This window comes from Artemia sp. Qi Xiang Cuo, chromosome 13 (assembly GCF_049724085.1).
Source record: "Artemia sp. Qi Xiang Cuo chromosome 13, ASM4972408v1, whole genome shotgun sequence".
In the NCBI taxonomy this organism is placed as follows: domain Eukaryota; kingdom Metazoa; phylum Arthropoda; class Branchiopoda; order Anostraca; family Artemiidae; genus Artemia; species Artemia sp. Qi Xiang Cuo.
Window position 1 is genome coordinate 70331666 of NC_142806.1, and position 27360 is coordinate 70359025.

Genomic DNA, 27360 nt, shown 5'->3' on the forward strand with positions numbered 1-27360 from the left:
GCCCAGTGGGATCCATTGCCGCAAACTAGAGTGGGAGGATTTTATTAATTTTTTTCAAAACCTAGAGAGGGTTTGTTGTTGTTTTCAAGGCAAATACCAAAAGGGTATGCCAGAAAAAGTATTTTTTTCAAAATATAAGAGGGCATAAGAGTTTTGGAGGAATATGCCCCTCAGTCACCTTTCCCCAAACTGACACCACTGAAAGAGCCTATAAGACGGCAGTCAAGAGAAAAAAACTGTGGTTTACTTTGAGGACTTTAGAGGATTTGAGGAAAAATAGTTTACCATTCTTCCCCCAACCAGAGACTCGACGTGTTCTTACAGCCATCCCCATCCCCGACCCCAGCCACAATTCCTGGAAGTTTCAGTCCAATCACACAGCCAAAAATGATTGATCGTTGTTGCATATTCGTACCTCTTCTAATTCCCACCCTCACCCAAAACAAATTTTCCTAAATTTTATTGTTGATCCACTATCCGTGACACAAAACAGGATCGACTTAACGATATACGTATACTTTTCCTAGAAATTGAATGAAACCTATAGCAGTACAATGAGAAATTGCTTCTTAGCTACAGGTACACGTCGCCTATCAACATACAATTGTTTCCAGAGCTGAGAAGTCTAGTGATTCTGAGCTGGGAGTTACCGACATCTATAATCATGAAGGTAGATTTGTTCAAAGAAATACCTTTGTTGACCCCCCCCCTTTATGAAAGTACCAATAAGCCAATTTTGGTTTGTAACATTCCGTTTCAAATTGTAATTACAGTGCTAGGTGTAGAATGCATTTTGAGTGAGCAAATCAGATGTTGAACACCAACGAATAGCAGCATGAGCAATACCCTGGTCAGACAAATTTCATCTTATTCCTTTAGGTGAAAATAGAAGAAGAATTTTTTGCTGAAAAACTGTTTAAGCTACAGCGTTCATAAATAGGACCGTTTCTAAAGATAGCACAATTGGGATGCCAACTTGTTTTGAAAATGACTTAATGTCTAATAAATAATAATAATAATAATAATAATAATAATAATAATAATAACAAAAATAATAATAATAATTTATTTATACCCGCTCTTGAACAAAAAATGACAAGCGGATTACAAAGAGAGAAAAGGGAAAAAGCAAAGAAACTACAACAATCAAAATCATACACACTATAATAGCACACTAACTAATCATCACAGTCATAAAGGTTGTGCACCGGCAATAACTCGGATAATTTTTCGAATGATCTTTTTCTAGCCTGATTTTCCACATCTGGCGGTACTTCAGTCGGGTCTTGCAAATTATACGAGCTCAGGAGACAAGTGTTACGTTCGTATAACGGAAGACGCAACAAAAATTTCAGATACTTGCAATAAACTGATCGAAGTTTCATTTTTTCTGTTGCCATTAACCAATCCCTTAGTTTTAAGCAGGGCTGACGACAGGAAGGAAAAAAAATACTTGGGGTTTGAATGTAAACGAAACTTAGTCAAGGATTTTATTAATATAGATATACATATATTTTTTAAAACTTAATCTTTAATTGATTTCCTTTAACTTAAACTCTTATGTGGAAGCACATTTATTTTTATATTTTATTTATTTTATCTTTTTGTATTGGAAAGTTTAAAGGAGGTGGGAGGTAAAACCTGTCTTTGATGCCCTAAAGAATCCAAGGGAGAGCATGGAATTGAAAGGGGACAGTAAAACTCACCTAGACTTCGACTGTAATAATGATTTGAGCGCCCTCGATAAAAATAATAGCAAATTGAATGTTTTTTGAAGGTTTTGAGAGTTCAGTTCAGGGTTGCAAGAATAAGATTGAAAATCAATTTTAAGAAGACTAAGTCACCTAGACTGGGAACAAATGAAGGTAAAAAAGTGATGTTGGGTAATGTAGGAAGAACTACAAGAAATGTAGAATGTGTTGCTTTTTTTATGAAAATATGTAAAAAAAAAATGGTAAATTCAGCCTGGTAAGAACGGTGAATGTGTGGTAGTAGTCAAGGTACTTTATAATTTCGTGATAGTCAGTGATCCAGGGACGGTTATTTTCAAGGGGTGGCTCACATTCACTGCAGTTAATTTGAGGGTGGATTCCAGGGTAATCGGGGGCGTTGATAATGAATATTGGGGCGCACAAGTTCGCACGCGTGTAGAACATGGTCATTTTATCCTATAAAGTCAAATTTGGCCTATAACGACGTCATACCGCTCTTGATTTTTTTTTTTACACGGTAAAATATACATAAAACTTTATAAATTTGACTTTTTCTAAATTTCAAGAACAATTACTTCACTTGCTATTTTTAGTTTTTTCCCAAAATCTTCATTTTTTTAGTTAACCCCTATTTAATTTTGAAGAAAGGGTTTTTTAATGTACGTTTTCGTAGTTTTTTCGGTTTTCCTGAAATTTTTGGCTGCATAAGTATTTTTTTTCATGCTTTATCTGAATTCTGCTTGTCATTACGAGTCAAACCATGTGCCTCTTTTCCAAAAAATCTTAATTCTCGAGCAACTATTTTTTTTTTCTTCTAAATAACGTCATAGCTTTTTTTTAGCTGTTAAAAAAAAGCTAAAACGAATCTAACTGCACATCATGTGAACCGTCAGAATACCCTTTACACGTTAATAAAAAACAAATTCGAGACTTGATTCTGCAAGAATATATAAGTGTTTGAACAAGAAAGTTTCCCCCCCCCCCCAAAAAAAGAAAATTTTCTGAATAGTGGCGTTTTACTCGAAATATTTTCAACACAACTTATAATTTATCACCCCAAATTATAGATCGCTCTTTTCTGAATCAAATCATTTATTTACATTCTATACAACTAATATTTTTCATCAGAAAAAAAAAACAGCAGATGCCTCGTTCTGCGATCGCAGGCGCGAATTTGGTATATTTTTTTATGCTTTATTTGAATTCTGCTCGTCATTACGAGTCAAACCAAGTGCCTCTTTTCCCAAAAATCTTAATTCTTTAGCAACTATTTATTATTATTATTATTTATTGGAAAACCCGTCATACAAAAAAGGAAAAGACGGAGCAATAATCAAAAAAAAAGCAATACACAAATAACTTAGGAGTTATACATTTGGTTTGTAGTGACGAACGCTGGAGCTAAGATCTAAATCAGTACTTAGAACAAATTACACAAAACGAGAAAGAAAAAGACAATTATACACTGCTCTGTAGGTACGCGACATGTTTCTTTTCTTTTTTTTAGGCTCCTAGATACTGAACAAACATAAATAATATGAACATCATTGCATCAAGCCATAATTGGTAAAAAAAACAAAAAAAAAAACAACCAAACACTAATTACACTAAGCGCGAAAACAAACACCTAAAAAAAAAAAAAAAAAAAAAAAAAAAAAAAAAAATACATCTTATACGAGCCTCAATGTGGCGAAGCCGTGTGAACGTGTGGTGCAGAGGTGACTAAGGCTGATTTAAGATACTATTTTCTTTAATTCCTAACCTAGCAGGGGCCAATGATCCAATTACTTAGATTGGGTCAACGGCCATTAATGTAGTAGACGGTAACTGTCATGATCAGCTGAAGTAAGGCTTAGACGACTGCATTAGCAGTTTAATATCAAAACAAATAAAAAATCAATTATTTAAAATTTAACATGAAAAGGTGGATCAAATCTCTTTTTCTTCTTCATCTTTGTCTTCGGACTCGTTCTAATTTACTTAGGAAAGTAGGCATTTTTGGGGGTCAGCTCCACACTTGCATGCGCTGTCACAGAAACCTATTTTGGAGCATTTACAACACGACCCACACCTTGTCTTGTCACAGTTGCAAAAAGAAAGCGATGCTAGCCCATGCGGCATCGCAGAACCTAGGTCTGGCTTCAGTTCAAGATCTTCAATTCTCCAGCCCATATCGGTAGCCGAAAATAGCGACGAAGACCACACTGCCTTTCCATAACAAACAACAAAAGTACGAAGAACAATAGGGAAATCTTTTTGCAAGACAGTGGAGAATATACACTAAATGCTCTATACACAAATTTAATTAAAAATGATCTTACAAATTATTTAAAAAAACCGATAGATATTAACACAGAACCGGTCACAAAAATACCTTTGAGGTTAGCTGCCAAAAAAGCTGGATTAGCAATAAGAATGTGTTTTTAAATTATTTTTCATTCTTCTCATTGAATTGCCTTGTTTTACCTTACTTTTTATCAGTCTTGGTTGAACTTCGCTGAAGTAAGGATTGCTAGAACTGCTTTGAAATTTTTTTTTTATTTTTTGGTTTTATTGGTCGCATGTTGTTGTGAGTCTTTTTTCTTTCATATATTTTTGTCTTGCTGAGGACAGCCCTAGGACATAGGGCCGAAATATTCATTCAAATTATCTCCACTGTCTTGCAAAAAGATTTCCCTATTGTTCTTCGTACTTTTGTTGTTTGTTATGGAAAGGCAGTGTGGTCTTCGTCACTATTTTCGTCTCGCTTATGAGTAGAAAGGGGGGTCCGACTCGTGACCCTACACCATATATGGGCATAGAGTCCCTAGGGAGAACACGTGGTTAATCAAAGTGGGTCAATGAACTCTTTTTCCAAGGTCGATTTATTTGTTGTTGTTGTTGTTTTGGCCAAGTGCACACTCAAGGCGAATGTTATGATCCAGTAGGAAACAGTTAGATCACACATGACAGATGATGTCATGGTTGATTGATTTGACACGAAAGGGGAATTAATTTGTTGTTTCTAAGGGGAATTATTGATTCAAGAAAGGGGAATTAATTTGTTGTTTCTAAGGGGAATTATTGATTCACGAAAGGGGAATTAATTTGTTGTTTTTAAGGGGAATTATTGATTCACGAAAGGGGAATTAATTTGTTGTTTCTAAGGGGAATTATTGATTCAAGAAAGGGGAATTAATTTGTTGTTTCTAAGGGGAAGGTGGGGAAGAGATATATTGATTGCGTAATCGAAGGGAGAGAATTCCCTAGAAATTGATTACATAATCGGTAGAACCCTATCAGGAGCTCGTGACGGCAATCCATTTATGGGCATATAATGACGTAATCCACTAGGACAAAGGGATTTATGAGAAATTGATTACATAATTGGTAGAACCCTATCAGAAGGTCATGATGTGGGTCTATATATGGGCATAGAAAGACCTAATCGACTAGGAAAATTGGATGTCTGAGAAATTGATTACATAATCGGTAGAACCCTATCAGAAGGTCATGACGGGGGCCCATATATGGGCATAGAATGACGTAATCAACTAAGACAATTGGATTTCTGAGAAATTGATTACATAATCGAAAGAACCCTATCAGGAGGTCCTGGCGGGAGTCGATATATAGGCATAGAATGACGTAATCGACTAGGACAGTTGGAATATTTCAGTAGTGGTTTGTCGTGGTTTACCATTTCACAGTTACATTCTCTTGATTTCTCAAAGTTTATTTTGGACTTATTCCCTTAAAAGGCTGCAGTTGGAATAGTTCAGTAGTTTTACGTTGTGCTTTTCCTTGACAGGGTCAGACTCTCTTTAATTTTCTAATTTCATTTTGAATTTCTTTCCTTGAAATGGAAGAGTTGGACTATTTCAGAAGTGTTTTGTTGGGGTTTAACCTGTCACATTCACACTCTCTTAATTTTTCAAAGTTCATATTTGATTTCTTTAATTGAAATGCAAGAGTTGGAATATTTCAGTAGTGTTTTGTCGAGGTTTACCTTGTCACAGTTACATTCTCTTATTTTTTCAAAGTTCATTTCGAATTTTTTTCATTGAAATGCAAGAGTTGGAATATTTCAGTAGTGTTTTGTGATGGTTTACTTTGTCACAGTTACATTCTCTTGATTTTTCAAAGTTCATTTTGAATTTCTTTCATCGAAATGCAAGAGTTGGATTATTTCAGTAGTGTTTTGTCATGGTTTACCGTGTCGCCGTTACATTCTCATGATTTTTCAAAGTTCATTTTGGATTTCTTTCGTTGAAATGCATGATTTGGATTATTTCAGTAGTGTTTTGTCGTGGTTTACCATGTCACAGTTACATTCTCTTGATTTTTCAAAGTTCATTTTGAATTTCTTTCAATGAAATGCAAGAGTTGGATTATTTCAGTAGTGTTTTGTCATGATTTATCCTGTCACAGTTATATTCTCTTGATTTTTCAAAGTTCATTTTGAATTTCTTTCGTTGAAATGCATGAGTTGGAATATTTCGGTAGTGTTTTGTTGTCGTTTACCATGTCACAGTTATATTCTCTTGATTTTTCAAAGTTCATTTTGAATTTCTTTCATTGAAATGCTAGATTTGGATTATTTCAGTAGTGTTTTGATGTGGTTTACCTTGTCACAGTTACATTCTCTTGATTTTTAAAGTTCATTGTGAATTTCTTTCATTGAAATGCAAGAGTTGGATTATTTCAGTAGTTTTTTGTTGTGTTTTACATTGTCACAGTTACATTCTCTTGATTTTTCAAAGTTCATTTGAATTTCTTTCATTGAAATGCAAAAGTTGGAATATTTCATTAGTGTTTTGTTGTAGTTTACCTTGTCGCAAATACATTTTCTTGATTTTTCAAAGTTAATTGTGAATTTCTTTCGTTGAAATGCAAGAGTTGTAATATTTCAGTAGTGTTTTGTTGTGGTTTACAGTGTCACAGTTACATTCTCTTAATTTTTCAAAGTTCATTTATAAATTTCTTTCGTTGAAATGCAAGAGTTGGAATATTTCAGTAGTGTTTTGTAGTGGTTTACCCTGTCACAGTTACATTCTCTTGATTTTTCAAAGTTTATTTTGAATTTCTTTCACTGAAATGCAAGAGTTGGACTATTTCAGTAGTGTATTGTCGTGGTTTACCCTGTCACAGTTACATTCTCTTGATTTTGTAAAGTTTATTTTGAATTTCTTTCACTGAAATGCAAGAATTGGAATATTCCAGTAGTGTTTAGTTGTGTTTTACATTGTCACAGTTACATTCTCTTGATTTTTCAAAGTTCATTTGAATTTCTTTCATTGAAATGCAAGAGTTGGAATATTTCAGTAGTGTTTTGTTGTAGTTTACATTGTCGCAGATACATTTTCTTGATTTTTCAAAGTTCATTTATAAATTTCTTTCGTTGAAATGCAAGAGTTGTAATATTTCAGTAGTGTTTTGTTGTGGTTTACAGTGTCAGAGTTACATTCTCATAATTTTTCAAAGTTCATTTATAAATTTCTTTCGTTGAAATGAAAGAGTTGGAATATTTCAGTAGTGTTTTGTCGTGGTTCACCCTGTCATAGTTACATTCTCTTGATTTTTCAAAGTTTATTTTGAATTTCTTTCACTGAAATGCAAGAGTTGGATTATTTCAGTAGTGTTTTGTCGTGGTTTACCCTGTCACAGTTACATTCTCTTGATTTTGTAAAGTTTATTTTGAATTTCTTTCACTGAAATGCAAGAGTTGGAATATTTCAGTAGTGTTTTGTTGTGGTTTACACTGTCACAGTTACATTCTTTTAATTTTTCAAAGTTCATTTTGAATTTCTTTCGTTGAAAATCAAGAGTTGAAATATTTCAGTATTTTGTTGTTATGTTTTACATTGTCAAACTTACATTTTCGTTTTTTTCCAAACTTAATTTTGAATTTCTTTCGTTGAAATACAAGAGTTATATTATTTCAATTGTGGCTTGTCACGCTTCTCAAAATGATTGTTCGATTTCCATGAGTTTCCCATGTTAAGTTTGATTTTCATGCGAGAAAACGAAAAAACCTTATTATGCAAGTTTCGTTTTGTTATGGCTCTCCTTGCCACACATACATACCATAGATTTTTCAAAGTGCATTTTGAAATTATTTCGTTGAAATGAATTAGTTGGAATATTTCAATAGTGTTTTGTTGTGGTTTACCTAGTCACAGTTACATTCTCTTGATTTTTCAAAGTTCATTTTGAATTTATTTAATTGAAATGCAAGAGTCGGATTATTTCAGTAGTGTTTTGTTGTGGTTTACCATGTCACAGTTACATTCTCTTTATTTTTCAAAGTTAAGTTTGAATTTCTTTCATTGAAATGCAAGAGTTGGAATATTTCAGTAGTGTTTTGTTGTAGTTTACATTGTCACAGTTACATTCTCTTAATTTTTCAAAGTTCATTTTGGTTTTCATTCTTTGAAATAAATGAGTTGGAATATTTCAGTAGTGTTTTCATTTATAAATTTCTTTCGTTGAAATGCAAAAGTTGGAATATTTCAGTAGTGTTTTGATGTGGTTTACCTTGTCAAAGTTACATTCTCTTGATTTTCAAAGCTCATTTTGAATTTCTTTCATTGAAATGCAAGAGTTGGATTATTTCAGTAGTGTTTTGTTGTGGTTTACCTTGTCACAGTTACATTTTCTTGATTTGTCAAAGTATATTTTGAATTTCTTTCATTGAAATGCAAGAGTTGGAATATTTCAGTAGTGTTTTGTTGTAGTTTACCTTGTCACAGATACATTTTCTTTATTTGTCAAAGTTTATTTTGAATTTCTTTCATTGAAATGCAAGAGTTGGAATATTTCAGTAGTGTTTTGTTGTGGTTTACAGTGTCACAGTTACATTCTCTTGATTTTTCAAAGTTCATTTTGAATTTCTTTCGGTTTTAGTTAAGAGTTTCGAGTTTTAGCTTAGAGTCTTACCTTAGAGTTTTTGTTAGAGTTCTAGTTTAATTTAGTTTTAGTTAAGAGTTTAGAGTTTTACCTTAAAGTCTTACCTTAGAGTTTTAGTTAGAGTTCTAGTTTGGTTTAGTTATGGTTAAGAATTTATAGTTTTAGATTAGAGTCGTAGCTTAGAGTTTTAGTTAAAGTTATAGTTTAGCAAAGTTATAGTTAAGAGACTTAGTTTTACCTTAGAGTCATAGCTTAGAGTTTTAGTTAGAGTTCTAGTTCAGTTTAGTTAAGAGTTTTGAACTTTAGCTTAGAGTCTTATATAGTTTGTGTTAGAGTTCTAGTTTAGTTTAGTTATAGTTAAGAGTCTCGAGTTTTTAGATTAGAGTCTTAGCTTAGAGTTTCTGTTAGAGTTCTAGTTTAGTTTACTTCTAGTTAAGAGATTAGAGTTTTAGCTTAGAGTCTTAGCTTATAGTTTGTGTTAGAGTTCTAGTTTAGTTTAGTAATAGTTAAGAGTTTAGAGTTTTTGCTTAGAGTCTTAGCTTAGAGTTTTTGTTTGACTTCTAGTTTAGTTTAGTTATAGTTAAGAGTTTGATGTTTTACCTTAGAGACTTAGCTTAGAGTTTTAGTTTAGTTTAGTTTTAGTTAAGAGTTTTATCTTAGAGTCTTATCTTAGAGTTTTTATTATAGTTCTAGTTAACTTTATTTTTAGTTAATAGTTTAGTGTTTTTAGATTTGGGTCTCAGTTTAAAGTTTTTTGTTGAAGTTTTAGTTTAGTTTAAAGTTTCAGATTATACGTGTAGTTTTAATTAGAGTTCTAGTTTAGTTTAGTTTGATTTGATATTTTATTGTTTTATCTTAGATTCTTAGCTTAGAGTTTTTTTTAGAGTTCTAGTTTAGTTTAGTTTTAGTTAAGAGTTTAGAGTTTTAGCTTAGAGTCTTAGCTTAGAGTTTTTGTTACAGTTCTATTTTAGTTTAGTTTTAGTTAAGAGTTTGGAGTTTTAACTTATATACTTAGCTTAGAGTTTTAGTTTAGTTTAGTTTTACTTAAGAGTTTAGAGTTTTAGCTTAGTTCTAGTTTAGTTTAGTTTTAGTTTAGAGTTTTAGCTTAGACATAGAATTTTAATTAGAGTTCTAGTTTAGTTTAGTTTTAGTTAAGAGTTTAGAGATTTTAGCTTAGAGTCTTAGCTTAGTTTTATTTTGATTTCTAGTTTAATATAGTTTTATTTAAGATTTTAGAGTTTTAACATGAAGTCTTAGCTTATATTTTTAGTTAGATTTAAAGTTTACTTTATTTAAAATTAAGAATTTTGAGTTTTAGATTATAGTAATATCTTAGAGTTTTAATTAAAGTTATAGCTTGGTTAAGTTTTAGTTAAGAGTTTCGAGTTTTAGCTGAGTCTTAGCTTAGAGTTTTTGTTAGAGTTCTAGTTTAGTTTAGTTTTACTTTAGAGTTTAGAGTTTTACCAATGAGTCCTATCTTAAAGTTTTTGTTAGATTTCTAATAATGATTAACTTTAGATGTAGATGTGATGTTTCACGATTGAGTTCCATGTATAGTTCTAGTTTAATTTTCAGTATTTTCTGTGAGGAGTGTTTTAAACTAGACTCTAGGTTAGCTAAAATAGGCTAGGTTAGCTAAGTTAGGTTAGGTTAGATTAGCTAGTAAACATCTCTCTATGTTTAAGTTAGGTTAGGTTAGGCTAGATTAAGTTATGTTAGGTTAGGTTAAGTTAGGTGAGGTTAGCCTACGTACGCGCGCGTACGTAGGCTAACCTAACCTAACTTAACCTAACCTAACATAACTTAATCTAACCTAACCTAACCTAACTTAAACATGGAGAGATGTTTACTAGCTAATCTAACCTAACCTAACTTAGCTAACCTAACCTAACTTACCTAAGCTGACTTAACCTAACCTAATCTAACCTAACTTAATCTAGTCTAACCTAACCTATCTATACTCGCCGGAAAATTCTCAACCCTAAATAAAACTCTAATCTAAGACTTTAAGGTAACCTAATCTAACCATACTAACCTAACTTATTAACTAATTAAGCTAATCTAACCTAGCTTAAACTTGGAAAAACCTAACCTCTAACCTAACCTAACCTAACCTATGGTTTTGCTATTTATATGCAATATTGTGTAATTATGTGGTTATTCTAGTTTCGACTAAACTTTAACTCTAACTAAATCTCTAAGCTAAGATTCTAGGCTAAACCTCTAAGCTATAACTCTTAAGTAAAACTAAAATAGACAATAACTCTAACTAAAACTCCAAGATACTACTCTAATCTAAAACTATAAACTCTTAACTATAACTAAACTAAACGAAACTTCAACCCTAACTAAAACTCTAATCTAAAAATTTAATGTAAAACTCAAAACTTTTAACTAAAACTAAAAAAAACTAGAAATCTAAGTAAAACTATAAGCTAAGACTTTAATGTAAAACTCTAAGCTCTTAACTAAAACTAAACTATTCTAGAAGTCTAACTATAACTCTAAGATAAGACTCAAAGCTAAAACTCTAAAACCTTGACTATAGCTAAACTAAACTTCAACTCTAAGTAAAACTCTAAGCTAAGACTCTAAGGTAGAACTCTAAACTCTTAACTAAACTAAACTAGAACTTCAACAAAAACTCTAAGCTAAGACTCTAATATAAAAATCAAAAATCATAACTATAACTAAACTAAACTAGAACTATAATTAAAAATCTAAGGTAAGACTCTAAGCTAAAAACTCTAAATTCTTAACTACGACTAAATTAAACTTCAACTTAAACAAAAACTCTAACCTCTAGCTCTATGATAAAACTCTAAACGAGTAACTAATCTAAACTAGAACTATAAAAAAAACTCTAAACTACGACTCTAAGCTAAAAACTCTAAATTCTTAACTATAACTAAACTAAACTAATCCAACTGTCTGTAAACTAATCCAACTGTCCTAGTCGATTACGTCATTCTATGCCCCTTATGCCCCATTCTAATTCCCCTTAGAAACAACAAATTAATTCCCCTTTCTTGAATCAATAATTCCCCTTAGAAACAACAAATTAATTCCCCTTTCGTGAATCAATAATTCCCCTTAGAAACAACAAATTAATTCCCCTTTCTTGAATCAATAAGTCACCTTAGAAACAACAAATTAATTCCCCTTTCGTGTCAAATCAATCAACCATGACATCATCTGTCACGTGTGATCTAACTTTTTCCTATTCCTGGATCATAACATTCGCCTCGAGCATGCACTTGGCCAAAACAACAACAAATAAATTGACCTGGGAAAAATAGGTCATTGACCCACTTTGATTAACCACGTGTTCTCTCTAGGGACTCTATGCCCATATATGGTGTAGGGTCACGAGTCGGACCCCCCTTTCTACGCTTATGGGGAGCAATTGACCAATGATATCTTTTATTTTATTAATTTAGGCAAGAAACACACTAATATCATTAACCAGCAAAAATTCTTGGAATCTTGCAAAATTGAAAATCTTATTCCCAAGTCTTTAAGATTCAGATTACACTTAAATACCCGGAAAGAAGAGCAATTTGCTCGCACACTACAATTAAAAACATTAACACACATCATTAAAGACAAAAAACAAAAAAGATATGCTATTTCCTCTGAAAGAAAATCCTTAGAAAATTGAAAATTTGTCCTCTGTTGATTTTAGCCAGGTTGCTAGATTGGAAAGAAATTTGTTTAGTCATGATTTCCACTTATCAAGGGAACGACTTATTAAGAAATTGGAAAACCTAAGATATGAATTTTCGAGGAATAGCCCTAATTACACTCCATGATTCACCCCTGGACCAGCTGTTGTTAATCTATCCTCTAGAACGCTTGAACCAAAGGAAATTCAAATTCTCGAAAAAGGTCCAAAATTCTCTTTTCTTCCAAGACATGTCCCTGTAGCAGATTTAATTTCCTCTCTAGAATCCTCTGTGCACAAATTTTATACATCTATATTCAACCAGGATGAAGTTAGGGCTAATCTTATAGATACAATTTACAATAATCAAAAAAAGATTAATTCTCCCGCCAATAAAAAAACAGATAATTTTTAAGACCTAAAAATACTATCTAAACTCCGTAAAGATTCATCCATTATTATAACTAAAGCAGATAAAATCAATTCTCTAGTTGTCATGGATCGGACAGATTATGATACAAATTTATTCTCATCTAAATGACGAGACAACATATAGAACTACAACCCACGATTATACTGATCAATTTGCAAACAAAATTATAAATGAACTAAAAAGTTTAAAACAAAATGGTAAAATTACTCCACAGCTGTATAATAAATTTTTCCCCCGCAGGAGGTTTTGCCCAAAGTTCTATTGTCTACCAAAATTACACAAGCAAGGCATTCCTTTGAGGCCCATAGTTGCTTGTACGAAAGCCCCCACATCCAATATTGGGAAATGGTTATGTACAGCCTTTAAACCTTTGCTTTTCTCTCAAAAATCATATATATATATAATTCGGTAGATTTGGTTGAAAAACTCAAAAACGTAAATATCTCAGAAAATACAATTATAAGTAGCTTTGACATTGTTTCAATGTATACAAATATTAATGTCACAGTATCTGAACAGTTATTAGGAAATAAAGTCAAAGAAAAATATCACTTAATAGAAGCTTCAGCATCAGGAATAGATTTTGATGTCTTAACGACCTTGTTTAAACTCTGTAACAAGTATTCAATGTATTTCCCGTTATGTAGTTCTTTTTACCAGCCAATTAATAACTTAGTGATGGGCGCGCCCCTATCTGGGTTACTGGCGAATATTTATGTGGAACATATTGAAAATTGGGCATTAGATTCGTATTTTTTAAAACATGTCATTTGGGGACGTTACATGGATGATGTAATTTCACTCTGGAACTATGGAGAAAATGAGCTTAAGGGTTTTTTAGATTCCCTTAATACATACGATAGAAATTTACAGTTTACTTTAGAAATTAAAATCGCAAATAAAATCCCATTCCTAGATGTGTCAGTTATTCGTAGCTTCGATAAACTCAATTTTACTATTTATAGAAAACCAAATCAAAATGATAGATATTTGCATTTTAAATCAAACTAACCCCCACAAGTTAAGAGAGCAGTCGTTATATCCCTCGTCAATCGGGCCCTAAACGTTTGTTCTGATTCCCACATAACAGCAGAATTAAACTTTATCAAGGACATACTTTCTGGAAATGGGTATCCTATTTTATATATTAATAGTGTAATTAATTGTAGACTGAAGAGACATTCCCGTAAAATTAATGATAGTTTACCATGTGATATTTCTGACAAGCCCTTAAATATAATTTACCTCCCCTACATCCCAAAAATCACTACAAATCTTAAAAAAGTTTTCACAAAAAATAATCTGTATGTAGTATTCACAAATAATTTTAGAATCATAAATTTTCTAAATTCTGGTAAAGATAAAACCCCAGTTACTCGCCAAAGAGGGGTCTATCAAATACCATGTGATTGTGGCAAATATTATGTAGGTAGAACACACCAGACTTTAGAAAAGCGCATACAACAGCATAAGGATGATATAGTCAGAGCTCTAAATTCTAGTATTTCCGTTGTTTCATCTGATTCTGCATTAGGCAGCCATATTTTTGAAAATCCTAGCCACAATATACTTTTTGATGAATCTGCCCTTATTAGCAATGACCTAGGCATAAATCAGGTAGTCCGAGAATCAATTGAAATCAGAATTAATATTAATAATAATATTTCCTTATATTGGGACTTGGGAGAATATACACTAAATGCTCTATACACAAATTTAATTAAAAATGATCTTACAAACTATTTAAAAAAACCGATAGATATTAACACAGAACCGGTCACAAAAAGACCTTTGAGGTTAGCTGCCAAAAAAGCTGGAATAGCAATAAGAACGTGTTTTAAATTATTTTTCGTTCATCTCATTGAATCGCCTTGTTTTACCTTACTTTTAATCAGTCCTGGTTGAACTTCGCTGAAGTAAGGATGCTAGGACTGCCTTGAAAATTTTTTTAATTTTTGGTTTTATTGGTCGCATGTTGTTGTGAGTTTTTATTCTTTCATATATTTTTGTCTTTCTGAGGACGGTCCTTTGACACAGGCCCGAGATATTAATTCAAATTATCTCCACTGTCTTGCACAAAGATTTCTCTTTTGTTTCTTCGTACTTTTGTTGTTTATATCGGTATCCTGAGGTAAATTAATGCGGGGCTTATGGCTTTAAATCCAAATCAGTGACTGGAACATGCACCTTTTCAAATGAAGCAGAAACGAAATATCAGTTGGTGGTAAACACCGCAAATCCTTAAATTTTGGGTACAAATGTGGTCGAAGGTCAATAGGACTATTGAAGTTAGTCGCACTTCTTCCATACACTGTAACCACAAGCTACTTACAGACGTTGACTAAACCATCACTTAGCACAGATGATGGCTTCTCTGCAAGAGCTCAAACTTTATCACCTAAAAACCCCAACAAAGTTTCAGAAGACTTCGCAGGTAAAAAAAAGCGGATCTTTCCAATTCCATACAGAAAGCTTGTGTTGTCACATCCACTCAAATTGTGGACAAGCGGAAAGGTGTTGCAAAATTTTATTCCTATTTTTTGTGCTGCCGTATGAATAGGTATGCAGTAGGACGGAAACTTAACCCGGAGCTGCTTGAGGCCGAGACTAGCAAGATACTGGAAGTAATATGCAGCTAGTAAGACGATATCAGCATCGTTGGCTTGTATTATCACAAGTGTGTGCTTTCGTCTTGCGGCAACTACTGTGTGGTATAATACCCGAATGTCTGCTTCCTCATGGCCAGACGACAGATCGTCATCAATGGAGCTTCCGTGGGGCGTAACGGTATCAGCTCTATGTTGACTCTCGAAACCTACAGCGAGATGAACCATCCGACGGGTCTAAACTTTATACTCCCAGACCTCGAAAAGAACTTTCAAGAGTCGACCTTCGGTTGAGTAACTACTGAGAATCGCGTCCCAGAGTGTTACAACTTTGCTGGAGGAAGTGAACGGTCTGGAAATATTTCCTCTGGGATTTCCTCTTCTTTCGCGACAGCCAGATGCTTTTTTGAGGTTGTACGAGTAGTCATCACCAGTTCTATCGTCTCTAAGACGGTCATACCTGTCACCAACCAAATGGATAGACTGACAAGCTTCGGGTATGTGCCTAAGAATCCCATCGTAAACTCTTATTCCAAAATCTGGTAGTGTCTCATTTTGTTCTGGTCAATAACCCCTTATGACACTCATGACAGCAACTACATAATGGGATCGAGGAGAGTCTTCAAAAAGCGTATGTGTAATCATTATTGGCTATGACTGCATGCCAGACTGTTGCAGAATGTAGTTCATGTCTGTTGACTTTGTACCAGTACATAACTGAGGCTCCCTACGACTTGATGATAATACTACAAGTGAGGTCGGATATGACTGTAGCTCGTACTTCAGCAGCTCACAGAGGGATGAAGTTTGTGCTGCATTTGTAAGACGCAGAGCTCGTTTAAGCAGCTCAGTTTCCCCAAAATCTTTTTTTTGTGGTTGTTTCTTTTTTTATTTTTGGCAACAGAGGCGAAAGTTTGCACTATGCTAACTTTTAATTTCGTGGATGTCCCTTTGAGATACGAGCTCTTGGCTTCGAACCAAATCTTTCAGAAGTTTAGCAGACTATTTGCTAAGACTTCTGGAGCTGTATCCCCGGTCATAAAGTTGTGCAGCTCTGTTCTCGTCGTCTTGAATGGGTTTTCAAACAACTCTACCAAGTCCATAACCCGATTTCTGCCTTTTATTGCCAGATTCATAAACGCAGTGGTATCTTCATGATGCTTCATTGCCTTGTCATCCATGTTCAGGTTTGCTTTCAGCGTTCTTGTGACTGCTGTGAGAAATAGGAGAGTACCCAGATATCGATCCCTGGCATTTTCATTCGTTGTCGCACCAACGATACCAGAAACTCCTCGATGACCTTTGATGTCCAAATTCACGGTCAAATCTAAAACCAGATTGCATGCAATGCTGCAAAAGGGCTTGCTTATTTTCCTAACAACACAATTGTCATTTACAAACTCTCTGTGAATTTCTGGCGCTTTTTCAGGCAAGTGCAGCATTTCTTCTAGGTAGTTAAGCGCAGCTTCGGTGTATTTATGGTTTCCAGATGCGAAGAAAATCAGAATCATCTTTTTTGTGGCGTTTAAGTGTGATCCCCAGTCCGCAGTTCTTTCAGCATAAAGATGGTCGTTTCTAGTACGGATAAGATCTAAATAGTTGATCCAGAGGCTATGATTCCTTATGGTAGATCTGGACTCTTTGTACTTCGAGAAAAGCAGAGCAATGCTGTCCAACGCATCTCATATCTGTTTACATGCTTCAGAACTAGTTTCACCTTTGAAATGTTCAATTGCATCACTCATCCTTTGAAGTTTCTCGACTGTAGAAGGCACTAAAACGAAGCAGGATGTTTCAAGCCAATTCTCAGATGCCTACCACAAGAGTGCATTCATTCCTTCGTAGACCTGTAAGTGAGCATGGAGTGCCTGGTACATGTCCTTTCCTAAAAGGACCTTATTGGCAGTACCATCCCTGAGAATCTCTGTCCCAAAAATAACTTCTTTTAGTCCTGCTCCATCCATAAGAGATCTAACCACTTTCAAATTGTTCATGAGCTTGTGAAAATCACCCAATAAGAGAATTAGATCAGAGAATTTTACGTGCTGAGATTTTCGAAGGTCATAGCTTATTTCATAAACAGGTTCATCCTGACTGATGACTGTGTACTTGTTTCCAATCTTCGCTGCTGTTCTTTGACATATACTACTGGCAGAGGCTACGACTTCACAGAATGTTTGTGAATAGGGACGCAAGGGTAAGTAACCTACGGGGGTTTCGCTACACCCGAAAGAAACGATTTTTGCGTTAATAAAACAACTAAATCCGAAATCAGATAAATATGCTAAATCCTTTCCTTTTATGTCATATTTGTTAGTACTTTTTGCAATAGTCAGTGATCCAAGGCTCGCTATCGTTCAAAAAAGGGAGGGAATGGCTCATATCAGCCGCAGTTGGCTCGAGTACGGATTTTGGGGTAATCAAAGGTGCTTAAAACGGATATCATGGTGCACATGCTCGCACTAATGTAGAACATTATGATTTTAGCCTATAAAGGAGAAATTAGCCTTTTATGGATAAATACTTTATGCAACTAAAACCCAATATATAAGAATTCTCGGCTTTTTTTTATTGCTGTGGAAACCAAATTTGCGCATGCGATCGCAGAACGAGGCATCTGTTGTTGTTTATTTTTTCCTGTTTAAAAATATTAGTTGTATAGAATGTAAATACATGATTTGATTCAGAAAAGAGAAATTAACCGTTTGGTGAGATAAAAATTATAGGTTGTTTGGAAATATTTCGAGTAAAACGCCACTATTCAGGATATTTTCTTTTTTTTTGGGGGGGCGGGTGGGGTTTTCTTGTTCAAACGCTTATATATTCTTGCAGATACAAGTCTCGACTTTGCTTTTATTAGCAACGTGTATAGGACATTTTGAAGGTTCAAATGATGTGCAGTTTGATTCTTTTTCATTTTTTTTTAACAGCTAAAAAAAACATGGTCATTGTAGGCTAATTTCTGAAAGCTATGAGTAGAGTAAGGGGTTATACTTCAAATACTTTATGTTCCTTCCTGTGTTATTTGCGGCCTTTACGTTCCCTGGCACCTTTCCAGAGCATGTACTTATGGATTTGGGTGGATTATGTTCCCTCCCATGCTATTCTAGGAGCTTATGTTCCTTCCTATGCTATTACAAAGGCTTATGTTCCCTCCCATGCTATTCTAAGGGCTTATGTTCCCTCCCATGCTATTCTAGGAGCTTATTTTCATTCCTATGCTATTACAAGGGCTTATGTTCCCTCCCATGATATTTTAAGGGCTTATGTTCCCTCCCCTGCTATTCTAGGATCTTATGTTCCTTCCTGTGCTATAACAAGGCTTATGTTCCCTCCCATGCTATTTCTAAGGGTTTATGTTCCCTTCCATGCTATTCTAGGAGCTTATGTTCCTTCCTATGATATTACAATGCTTATGTTCCCTCCCATGCTATTTTAAGGGCTTATGTTCCCTCCCATGCTATTTTAAGGGCTTATGTTCCATCCCATGCTATTCTAGGAGCTTGTGAGGTCAGAATTTGTAAATGTATATAATTTTTTTTCTTTCCGTATTTTCAAAAATAAGGCAAATTTTCTCAAGTGCGTAACTTTTGATGAGTAAAACTTAAATTTGTTTCTAAACTATTCTATAATAATCCTATTTCATTTTCTTTCATTACCATTAACCACATTAGCAGAATATAAAAGAGTGGTTATAACACATAACTAGAAAATAGCTTATCATACTTTTCTATAGATTTATAAAACCTCACCTGTAATTTCTCTTTTAAGCAAGATGTTTTCTAATGCAAAAATCGATTATTTCTTTAAACAAACTCTATATAAACAAATCACTATTTCACAGTTGATGGTTGAACAAACATTCTTAAACTGGGATATGTTTTTGCACTTAGCGTTGCGAATATTTAATCCTTTATCAAAATAAGCCGTCGGGAAGGTATAATATTATTCTGACAGGTATAGTTTGCATGTTAATCACTCGTTACAAAGTTTTAAATAAACAAATGTTTTTATCTTAGATGAAGAGAGATATTAACACAAGAAAAAAAATTCTTAATAATTAAAAATGTGACAACGCAGTGTTATCAAAAACATTATTTGGGCGAGACTGCTTTAGACATTTCGCCATAACAGTTAGAGACATTTTAAAAGATGATTTTAGAATGTGTTTTTTCGAAGTTCATTTTGAATTTCTGTCGTGAAAAGCAAGAGTTGGAATATTTCAGTAGTGTTTTATCGTGCTTTACCTTTTCACAGTTACATTCTGTTGATTTTCATAGTTCATTGTGAATTTATTTCATTGAAATGCAAGAGTTGGAATATTTCAGTAGTGTTTTGTTGTGATTTAGCTTGTCACAGTTATATTCTCTTAATTTTTCAAAGTTCATTTTTGGATTTCTTCCATGAAATGCTAGAATTGGAATATTTCAGTAGTGTCTTGTCGTGGTTTACCTTGTCACAGCTACATTCTCATGATTTTTCAAAGTTCATTTTGAATTTCTGTCGTGAAATGCCAGAGTTGGAATATTTCAGTAGTGACTTGTTGTGCTTTATCTTGTCACAGTTAAATTCTCTTGATTTTTCGAAGTTCATTTTGAATTTCTGTCGTGAAATGCAAGAGTTGAAAAATTGGGGTCTTAGTCCACCAGCCTGAATGGTGGAAATCCACTAGCTCAGTATTGGGGTCTCAGTCCACCAGCCTGACTGGTCGAAATCCACTAGCTCAGTATTGGGGTCTTAGTCCACCAGCCTGACGGATGGAAATCCACTAGCTCAGTATTGGGATCTTAGTCCACCAGCCTGAATGGCGGAAATCCACTAACTCAGTATTGGGGTCTTAGTCCACCAGCCTGAATGGTGGAAATCCACAGCTTTACCTTGTCACAGTTACATTCTCTTGATTTTTCAAATTTAATTTTCAATTTCTGTCGTAAAATTCAAGATTTGGAATATTTCAGTAGTGTTTTGTTGTGCTTTACCTTGTCACAGTTACATTCTGTTGATTTTCAAATTTAATTTTGAATCTCTTTCATTGAAATGCCATAGCTGGAATATTTCAGTAGTGATTTGTTGTGCTTTACCTTGTCACAGTTACATTCTCTTAATTTTTCAAAGTTCATTTTGAATTTCTTTCGTGAAATGGAATAATTGGAATATTTCAGTAGTGTCTTGCCGTGGTTTACCTTGTCACAGCTATATTTTCATGATTTTTCAAAGTTCATCTTGAATTTCTGTCGTGAAATGCAAGTGTTGGAACATTTCAGTAGTGACTTGTTGTGCTTTACCTTGTCACAGTTGCGTTCTGTTGATTTTCATAGTTCATTTGGAATTTACTTCATTGAAATGCAGGAGTTGGAATATTTCAGTAGTGTTTTGTTGTGCTTTCCCTTGTCACAGTTACATTCTCCTAATTTTTCAAAGTTCATTTTGAATTTCTTTCGTGAAATGCAATACTTGGAATATTTCAGTAGTGTCTTGCCGTGGTTTACCTTGTCACAGCTACATTCTCATTATTTTTCAAAGTTCATTTTGAATTTCTGTCGTGAAATGCAAGAGTTGGAATATTTCAGTAGTGTTTTGTTGTGCTTTACCTTGTCATAGTTACATTCTGTTGATTTTCATAGTTCATTTTGAATTTCTTTCATTGAAATGCAAGAGTTGGAATATTTCAGTAGTGTTTTGTTGTGCTTTACCTTGTCACAGTTACATTCTCTTAATTTTCAAAGTTAATTTTGAATTTCTTTCGTGAAATGCAAGAATTGGAATATTTAAGTAGTGTCTTGTCGTGGTTTGCCTTGTCACAGCTACATTCTCATTATTTTTCAAAGTTCATTTTGAATTTCTTTCGTGAAATGCAAGAGTTGGAATATTTCAGTAGTGACTTGTTGTGCTTTACCTTGTCACAGTTACATTCTCTTGATTTTTCGAAGTTCATTTTGAATTTCTGTCGTAAAATGCAAGAGTTGGAATATTTGAGTAGTATTTTATTGTGCTTTACCTTGTCACAGTTACATTCTGTTGATTTTCATAGTTCATTTTGAATTTCATTCATTGAAATGCAATAGTTGGAATATTTCAGTAGTGTTTTGTTTTGCTTTACCTTGTCACAGTTACATTCTCTTAATTTTTCAAAGTTCATTTTGAATTTCTTTCGTGAAATGCAAGAATTGGAATATTTCAGTAGTGTCTTGTCGTGGTTTACCTTGTCAGAGCTTCATTCTCATGATTTTTCAAAGTTCATTTTGGATTTCTTTCGTTGAAATGCAAGAGTTTGAATATTTCAGTAGTGACTTGTTGTGCTTTACCTTGTCAAAGTTACATTCTCTTGATTTTTCGAAGTTCATTTTGAATTTCTGTCGTGAAATGCAAGAGTTGGAATATTTCAGTAGAGTTTTGTTGTGCTTTACCTTGTCACAGTTACATTCTGTTGATTTTCATAGTTAATTTTGAATTTCTTTCTTTGAAATGCAAGAGTTGGAATATTTCAGTAGTGTTTTGTTGTGCTTTACCTTGTCATAGTTACATTCTCTTAATTTTTAAAAGTTCATTTTGAATTTCTTTCGTGAAATGCAAGAGTTGGAATATTTCAGTAGTGTATTGTCGTTGTTGACCTTGTCACAGCTACATTTTCATGATTTTTCAAAGTTCATTTTGAATTTCTGTCGTGAAATACAAAAGTTGGAATATTTCAGTAGTGACTTGTTGTGCTTTACCTTGTCACAGCTACATTCTCATGATTTTTCAAAGTTCATTTTGGATTTCTGTCGTGAAATGCAAGAGTTGGAATATTTCAGTAGTGACTTGGTGTGCTTTACCTTGTCACAGTTACATTCTCTTGATTTTTCGAAGTTCAATATGAATTTCTGTCGTGAAATGCAAGAGTTGGAATATTTCAGTAGTGTTTTGTTCTGCTTTACCTTGTCACAGTTACATTCTGTTGATTTTCATAGTTCATTTTGAATTTCTTTCATTGAAATGCAAGAGTTAGAATATTTCATTAGTGTTTTGTTGTGCTTTACCTTGTCACAGTTACATTCTCTTAATTTTTCAAAGTTCATTTTGAATTTCTTTCGTGAAATGCAAGAATTGGAATATTTCAGCAGTGTCTTATTGTGGTTTACCTTGTCACAGCTACATTCTCCTGATTTTTCAAAGTTCATCTTGAATTACTGTCGTGAAATACAAGAGTTTGAATCTTTCAGTAGTGTCTTGTTGTGCTTTACCTTGTCACAGTTATATTCTGTTGATTTTTTGAAGTTCATTTTGAATTTCTGTCGTGAAATGCAAGAGTTGGAATATTTCAGTAGTGTTTTGTTGTGCTTTACCTTGTCACAGTTACATTCTGTTGATTTTAATAGTTCATTTTGAATTTCTTTCATTGAAATGTAAGAGTTGGAATATTTCAGTAGTGTTTTGTTGTGCTACCTTGTCACAGTTACATTCTCTTGATTTTTCGAAGTTCATTTTGAATTTCTGTCGTGAAATGCAAGAGTTGGAATATTTCAGTAGTGTTTTGTTGTGCTTTACATTGTCACAGTTACATTCTGTGGATTTTCATAGTTCATTTTGAATTTCTTTCTTTGAAATGCAAGAGTTGGAATATTTCAGTAGTGTTTTGTTGTGCTTTAACTTGTCACAGTTACATTCTCTCAATTTTTCAAAGTTCATTTTGAATTTCTTTCGTGAAATGCAAGAATTGGAATATTTCAGTAGTGTCTTGTCGTGGTTTACCTTGTCACAGCTGAATTCTCATGATTTTTCAAAGTTCAGTTTGAATTTCTGTCGTGAAATGCAAGAGTTGGAATATTTCAGTAGTGACTTGTTGTGCTTTACCTTATCACAGCTACATTCTCATGATTTTTCAAAGTTCATTTTGAATTTCTGTCGTGAAATTGAAGAGTGAATATTTCAGTAGTGACTTTTTGTGCTTTACCTTGTCACAGTTACATTCTCTTGATTTTTCGAAGTTCATTTTGACGTTAATTTAGACGATTTTACGTGCGCGCACGTAACCTCGTCTAAATTAACCTTAAAAAATGAAATAAAGCTATGTCGACTTTGCATATTTCATTCAACATATCCGACAATTGATGCAGAAAAAGCATAGAGTTTGTTACTTACTTACTTACATTTTTTTCATAATTTCTTGAATTAAATTTCTGTATTGTGCATCCAAATGGGGAATTCAAGAAAGAGTTTGTTACTTACTTGCGATTTTTTCATAATTAATTGAATAAAGTATCTGTATTGTGTATCCAAGGTTTAAGTTTTGATGTTGCTCCTTACTTTCAGTTGAAGAAGCGATATTCCAATTCTTGCATTTCACGAAAGAAATTCAAAATGAACTTTGAAAAATTAAGAGAATGTAACTGTGACAAGGTAAAGCACAACAAAACACTAGTGAAATATTCAAACTCTTGCATTTCAATGAAAGAAATTCAAAATGAACTATGAAAATCAACAGAATGTAACTGTGACAAGGTAAAGCGCAACAAAACTCTACTGAAATATTCCAACTCTTGCATTTCACGAACGAAATCCAAAATTAACTTTGAAAAATCATTAGAATGTATATGTGACAAGGTAAACCACCACAAGACACTACTGAAATATTCCAATTCTTGCATTTCACTAAATGTAGCTGTGACAAGGTAAAGTACAACGAAACACTACTGAAATATTCCAATTCTTGCATTTCAATGAAAGAAATTCAAAATGAACTATTAAAATCAACAGAATGCAACTTTGACAAGGTAAAGCACAACAAAACTCTACTGAAATATTCCAACTCTTGCATTTTACGACAGAAATTAAAAATGAACATAGAAAAATCAAGAGAATGTCACTGTGACAAGGTAAAGCACAACAAGTCACTACTGAAATATTCCAACTCTTGCATTTCACGAAAGAAATTCAAAATAAACTTTGAAAAATTAGGAGAATGTAACTGTGATAATGTAAAGCACAACAAAACACTACTGAAATATTCCAACTCTTATATTTCAATGAAAGAAATTCAAAATGAACTATGAAAATCAACAGAATGTAACTGTGTCAAGGTAAATCATAACAAAACACTACTAAAATATTCCAACTCTTGCATTTCACGACAGAAATTCAAAATGAACTTCGAAAAATCATGAGAATGTAGCTCTGACAAGATAAACCACGTCAAGACACTACTGAAATATTCAAATTCTTGCATTTCACGAAAGAAATTCAAAATGAACTTTGAAACATTAAGAGAATGTAACTGTGACAAGTTAAAGCACAACAAAACACTAATGAAATATTCCAACTCTTGCATTTCAATGAAAGAAATTCAGAATGAACTATGAAAATCCACAGAATGTAACTGTGACAACGTAAAGCACAACAAAACACTACTGAAATATTCCAACTCTTGCATTTCACGACAGAAATTCAAAATGAACTTAGAAAAATCAAGAGAATGTAACTGTGACAAGGTAGCACAACAAAACACTACTGAAATATTCCAACTCTTCTATTTCAATGAAAGAAATTCAATATGAACTATGAAAATCAAGAGAATGTAACTGTGACAAGGTAAAGCACAACAAAACATTACTGAAATATTCCAACTCTTGCATTTCACGACAGAAATTCAAAATGAAATTCAAAAAATCAAGAGAATTTAACTGTGACAAAGTAAAGCACAACAAGTCACTACTGAAATATTCCAACTCTTGTATTTCACGACAGAAATTCAAGATGAACTTTGAAAAATCATGAGAATGTAGCTGTGACAAGGTAAACCACAACAAGACCATACTGAAATATTCCAATTCTGGCATTTCACGAAAGAAATTCAAAATGAACTTTGAAAAATTAAGAGAATGTAACTGTGACAAGGTAAAGCACAACAAAACACTACTGAAATATTCCAACTCTTGCATTTCAATGAAAGAAATTCAAAATGAACTATGAAAATCAACAGAATGTAACTGTGACAAGGTAAAGCACAACAAAACACTACTGAAATATTCCAACTCTTGCATTTCACGATAGAAATTCAAAATGAACTTTGAAAAATCAAGAGAATGTAACTGTGACAAGGTAAAGCACAGCAAGTCACTACTGAAATACTCCAACTCTTGCATTTCACGACAGAAATTCAAAATGAACTTTGAAAAATCATGAGAATGTAGCTCTGACAAGGTAAAGCACAACAAGTCACTACTGAAATATTCCAACTCTTGCATTTCACGACAGAAATTCAAAATGAACTTTGAAAAATCCTGAAATTGTAGCTGTGACAAGGTAAACCACGACAAGACACTACTGAAATATTCCAATTCTTGCATTTCACGAAAGAAATTCAAAATGAACTTTGAAAAATTAAGAGAATGCAACTGTGACAAGGTAAAGCACAACAAAACACTACTGAAATATTCCAACTCTTGCATTTCAATGAAAGAAATTCAAAATGAACAATGAAAATCAACAGAATGTAACTGTGACAAGGTAAAGCACAACAAAACACTACTGAAATATTCCAACTCTTGCATTTCACGACAGAAATTCAAAATGAGCTTCGAAAAATCAAGAGAATGTAACTGTGACAAGGTAAAGCACAACTAGTCACTACTGAAATATTCCAACTCTTGCGTTTCAACGAAAGAAATTCAAAATGAACTTTAAAAAATTATGAGAATGTAGCTGTGACAAGGTAAACCACGGCAAGACACTACTGAAATATTCCAATTCTTGCATTTCACAAAAGAAATTCAAAATGAACTTTGAAAAATTAAGAGAATGTAACTGTGACAAGGTAAAGTACAACAAAACACAACTGAAATATTCCAACTCTTGCATTTCACGACAGAAATTCAAAATGAACTTCGAAAAATCAGGAGAATGTAACTGTGACAAGGTAAAGCTTTGGATTTCCACCATTCAGGCTGGTGGACTAAGACCCAAATACTGATCTAGGGGATTTCCACCATTCAGGCTGTTTGACTAAGAACCCAATACTGAGCTAGTGGATTTCCATCATTCAGGCTGGTGGACTAAGACTCCAATACTGAGCTAGTGGATTTCCACCATTCAGGCTGGTGGACTAAGACCCCAATACTGAGCTAGTGGATTTCCACCATTCAGGCTGGTGGACTAAGACCCCAATTTTCCAACTCTTGCATTTCACGACAGAAATTCAATATGAACTTCGAAAAATCAAGAGAATGTAACTGTGACAAGGTAAAGCACAACAAGTGACTACTGAAATATTCCAACTCTTGCTTTTCACGACAGAAATTCAAAATGAACTTGGAAAAATCATGAGAATGTAGCTTTGACAAGGTAAACCACGACAAGACACTACTGAAATATTCCAATTCTCGCATTTCACGAAAGAAATTCAAAAATGAACTTTGAAAAATTAAAAGAATGTAACTGTGACAAGGTAAAGCACAACAAAACACTACTGAAATATTCCAACTCTTGCATTTCAATGAAAGAAATTCAAAATGAACTATGAAAATCAACAGAATGTAATTGTGACAAGGTAAAGCACAATAAAACACTACTGAAATATTCCAACTCTTGCATTTCACGACAGAAATTCAAAATGAACTTCGAAAAAAACACATTCTAAAATCATCTTTTAAAATGTCTCTAACTGTTTCGCCGAAATATCCAAAACGGTTTCGTCCAAATAATGTTTTTGATAACACTATGTTGTCACATATTAAATTATTAAGAATCCTTTTTCCTGTGTTAATATCTCTCTTCATCTAAGATAAAAACATCCGGTTATTTGAAACATTCAACATTGTAACGTGTGATTAACATTCAAATTATACCTGTCAGATTAATATTCAACCTTCCCGATGGCTTATTTTGATAAAGGATTAAATACGCACAAAGCTAAGTGCAAAACACATCCCAGTTTAAGAACGTTTGTTCAACCATCAACTGTGAATAGTGATTTGTTTATATAGAGTTTGTTTAAAGAAATAATGGATTTTTGCATTAGAAAACATCTTGATTAAAAGAGAAATTACAGGTAAGGTTTTATAAATCTATAGAAAAGTATGA

General features: G+C 33.3%; 1 pseudogene; it reads left to right on the top strand.

The window, feature by feature from the left end:
• Window positions 1–13407: 13407 nt before the first annotated feature.
• On the top strand, window positions 13408–16127 carry LOC148945601 (uncharacterized; annotated as a pseudogene).
• The last annotated feature ends 11233 nt before the right edge of the window (window positions 16128–27360 follow it).